At 38.7% G+C, this 4,914-nt stretch overlaps 1 long non-coding RNA gene across 1 annotated transcript; it reads right to left on the bottom strand.

The window, feature by feature from the left end:
• Positions 1 to 3,620: 3,620 nt before the first annotated feature.
• LOC126984986 (uncharacterized) lies at positions 3,621 to 4,637 on the bottom strand. Its single transcript, XR_007738260.1, has 3 exons — positions 4,304 to 4,637; positions 3,776 to 3,943; positions 3,621 to 3,733 (listed from the first exon to the last, which is right to left on the bottom strand). It is a non-coding gene; the product is annotated as an uncharacterized LOC126984986 (long non-coding RNA).
• Positions 4,638 to 4,914: the final 277 nt, after the last annotated feature.

Consider the following 4,914-nt stretch of genomic DNA (forward strand, 5'->3'; position numbering starts at 1 on the left):
GAAGTTGAGGGTTGTAATAGGAGGAAGGCAGCTTGGAAGATGGGTGGATAGGATGAAGGAGAACATGTGTGAGAGAATTGCTGGTGGATGAGGAGGGCTGGAGCAAGCAAGGAGGGAGTGTATGGACAGGGAGATGTGGAGGCTTTTTTGCCATGGCCACCCCCTAGGGGGAAGGCAAGGTGTAAGAGAGAATAGAATTGATAGATAGATTCAAGCAAATTTGACTATTATACTTACTGATAATGGTGTCCTTCAACTTCAAGATGCCAAAGCTGTTTCTCTCCTTTGCCACACCAATTATATTGCATAGCCAAGGAGTTCATCACAGCATACCTAAGAATGCACCTCACTGTGTCTTGGGAGGTCAGCACCCCCTCTCACACAAGAATGTGCAATCTGAAATAATAAAGAAAAATGTTATACCTAATCTAACACACACAATCATTCACAAATAGCCATCACTCCTATACTCACCATAAACTAGTTTAAAGTAAATAATATGTACACTCAGACTATATCCCACTCTTTTCAGAAACTCAAGAAAACTGCTTGTTCGGCTACATAGTCACACCTCAAAATCCTTCCTTCCCGCACGAGGATGATTATCATTTCTGCGACACTGTCATGAGTATCAGTTTCATATACATTAATTTCACTGCTTTCTGAGCTATCAGAAAGCGGGAGGAATAACAATCTCTGTCCAGACATTGATCTTGGGCTTTCTGAAAACCTACATTAGAGGTTCTTGCAGCTTCATAATGATCATTACTCAACACTTCACTTTCTGAATTGTGAGCACACGACTCAGATAACTGTTGGTTAGTGTCATACAAGTCAACAACTTGGTTTACTGAGGAATTTTGAAGGAAATCTACATGTGCTGACATATCCAATTTCAGTCGCCTCCTTTTTGTCCAGTAAGATTATTCTGCCATGTCTTGGCATCTACTTATAACTTCTCTGTCACTAGAATGTACAAATGCTAAGCATGACTTACAACAGAATCAGAATTACTTGCCTTTTGTTGAGTGAGAGAGTTTTCTTGGAAAGCGGCGGTCCTGCCAGGCAGCAGGCCAGGCCGTTGTTTTCATCACCAGCCCCGGGCCCGGTGTTGCGAGAACGACCTCCCGAGGAGGTATTTCGTATGAGGTCTGGAAAATAGCTCTCACATGCGATGTCGAGAAATCACTCCCGGTTGGTATTATTTCTTATATATATATATATATATATATATATATATATATATATATATATATATATATATATATATATATATGTATATATAAATCCTTTCATAAAAAATATATATAAGTAAAGAAAGAAACACTGCTATGGTGACATTTGTGCACTAATCATTCTGTTAGTTAATTAAGTCTGAGAGAGAAAGGTAGTGAGTCTGAGAAAGAAAGGTAGTGAGTCTGAGAAAGAAAGGTAGTGAGTCTGAGAAAGAAAGGTAGTGAGTCTGAGAAAGAAAGGTAGTGAGTCTGAGAAAGAAAGGTAGTGAGTCTGAGAAAGAAAGGTAGTGAGTCTGAGAAAGAAAGGTAGTGAGTCTGAGAAAGAAAGGTAGTGAGTCTGAGAAAGAAGGGTAGTGAGTATTTCCTCGTATGGCAAGTTTCTCAACCCCTGAATCATCTTAGTCATCCTCCTCTGCACCGATTCTAACATTTTGATATCCATTCTATAGTAAGGTGACCAGAACTGAACCGCATAGTCAAGATGAGGTCTAACTAATGCTAAATAAAGTTTGAGGAAGACTTCGGGGCTTCTGTTGCTTACGCTCCTTGAAATAAATCCCAGTACCCTATTAGCTCGATTTCTAGCTTGAATGCATTGTGCCCTTGGACGGAGATCAGAGCTCACTAAGACCCCTAAATCCTCTACCCAGACCTGCTTATGAGAGTGTCATTTAAGCAATAGTTATGTGAGGTTGTTCTACCTACACTCAGAATACTGCACTTCCCTACATTGAAGTGCAGTATTCTGAGTGTAGGTAGGAACAACCCCTCACATAACTATTGCTTAAATGACACATGTACACAAATGGTGCTGGGCGAGAAACTGGTTCAGTTTACTGTGTTCTCACCGCAGCGTGCTCAGTGAAAATGGTGATTTATGCTGTATATGGGTGTTACAGTGGCTCAACCTATATAATAAGGATAGCTTACTAAGCATTTATTTTACCTATAATGCACCGCATATGCAATCTGGTTCATATAAAGTGTACTGTGGGGCCATTACTTATTGAGCGCAACATGCCACCCAGACCATGGCATAAAACTAACGCCCCATACCCCTCCCATCCATGAACTTATCTAACCTCTTCTTGAATGCATCTATCGTGTTGGTGCTCACCACATGACTTCTACGTCTGTTCCACTCATCCACCACTGTTGGTAAACCAATTCTTGCCTATGTCTTTGTTGACCCTAAACTTATCGAACTTAAACCCATTGCTACGTGTCCTACCCGGTGTGGTGTCATCTGCCATCCACGTATCCTAAGACATCCCATCCAATCTGCGCATGCACGATATGTTCCACCTGAGGTTTTTTTTATTTATTTTTTTTATCTTTTTAAAAATAAATGTTGACGTATGTTTTGAATTTGAAAATTGCTTGAAATATGAAAGTTTATTCCTGCACCCTTTGTATGTCAGTAAATAAGGTAAATGAGAAATGTCGGTAAATGTTATAAAGGAGATAAATTGCACCCCTTGTATGTCGGTAAATGTGATAAATGAGATATCCTGTACCCCTTGTATGTCGGTAAATGTGATAAATGAGATAGCCTACACCCCTTGTATGTCAGTAAATGTGATAAATGAGATAGCCTACACCCCTTGTATGTCGGTAAATGTAATAAATGAGATAACTTGCACCCCTTGTATGTCGGTAAATGTGATAAATGAGATAACTTACACCCCTTGTATGTATGTAAATGTGATAAATGAGGTACCCTACACCCCTAGTATCTCGTTAAATGTGATAAATGAGATACCCTACACCCCTTGTATGTCGGTAAATGTGATAAATGAGTTACCCTACACCCCTTGTATGTCGGTAAATGTGATAAATGAGTTACCCTACACCCTTTGTATGTCAGTAAATGTGATAAATGAGGTAACCTACACCCCTTGTATGTCGGTAAATGTGATAAATGAGGTACCCTACACCCCTTGTATGTCGGTAAATGTGATAAATGAGGTACCCTACACCCCTAGTATCTCGGTAAATGTGATTAATGAGATACCCTACACCCATTGAATGTCGGTAAATGTGATAAATAAGGTAACTTTTTGTTGTTTAAATCTGATAAATGAGTAGACTTACACCCCTTGTATGTGGTAAATGTGATAAATGAGATAACTTACACCTTGTATGTATGTAAATGTGATAAATGAGGTACCCTACACCCTAGTATCTCGTTAAATGTGATGAAAGGTGGTCCTCTGCACAGCCTGTGAGCAGTCTTAAATGTGACTAATGAAATACCCTTGTAGGTGGTAAATGTGATTCAAATGAGGCCGACACCTTGTATGTTGATAAATGCTGATAAATGAGATAACCTACACCCCTTGTATGTCAGTAAATGTGAAAAATGTGATACCCTACACCCCTTGTATGTTGGTAAATGTGATAAATGAGATAACCTGCACCCCTTGTATGTTGGTAAATGTGATAAATGAGATAACCTACACCCCTTGTATGTCAGTAAATGTGATAAATGAGATAACCTACACCCATTTTATGTTGGTAAATGTGATAAATGAGATAACCTACACCCCTTGTATGTCAGTAAATGTGATAAATGAGATAACCTACACCCCTTGTATGTCAGTAAATGTGATAAATGAGATAACCTGCACCCCTTGTATGTTGGTAAATGTGATAAATGAGATAACCTGCACCCCTTGTATGTTGGTAAATGTGATAAATGAGATAACCTACACCCCTTGTATGTCAGTAAATGTGATAAATGAGATAACCTGCACCCCTTGTATGTTGGTAAATGTGATAAGTGAGATAACCTGAAATGTGATAAATTAGATAACCTAAATCCCTTGTATGTCGGTAAATGTGATAAATGAGATAACGTGCACCCCTTGTATGTTGGTAAATGTGATAAATGAGATAACCTACACCCCTTGTATGTCAGTAAATGTGATAAATGAGATAACCTACACCCCTTGTATGTTGGTAAATGTGATAAATGAGATAACCTACACCCCTTGTATGTCAGTAAATGTGATAAATGAGATAACCTACACCCCTTGTATGTCAGTAAATGTGATAAATGAGATAACCTGCACCCCTTGTATGTTGGTAAATGTGATAAATGAGATAACCTGCACCCCTTGTATGTTGGTAAATGTGATAAATGAGATAACCTACACCCCTTGTATGTCGGTAAATGTGATAAATGAGATAACCTGCAACCCTTGTATGTTGGTAAATGTGATAAATGAGATAACCTACACCCCTTGTATGTTGGTAAATGTGATAAATGAGATAACCTGCACCCCTTGTATGTTGGTAAATGTGATAAATGAGATAACCTACACCCCTTGTATGTTGGTAAATGTGATAAATGAGATAACCTACATCCCTTGTATGTCGGTAATTGTGATAAATGAGATAACCCACACCCCTTGAATGTCGGTAAATGTGAGAAATGAGATAATCTACATCCCTTGTATGTCGGTAAATGTGATAAATGAGATAATCTACATCCCTTGAATGTCGGTAAATGTGAGAAATGAGATAATCTACACCCCTTGTATGTCGGTAAATGTGATAAATGAGATAACCCACACCCCTTGTATGTCGGTAAATGTGATAAATGAGATAATCTACATCCCTTGTATGTCGGTAAATGTGATAAATGAGATAATCTACATCCCTTGTATGTCGGTAA

Source organism: Eriocheir sinensis, chromosome 58 (assembly GCF_024679095.1).
Source record: "Eriocheir sinensis breed Jianghai 21 chromosome 58, ASM2467909v1, whole genome shotgun sequence".
Lineage (NCBI taxonomy): Eukaryota > Metazoa > Arthropoda > Malacostraca > Decapoda > Varunidae > Eriocheir > Eriocheir sinensis.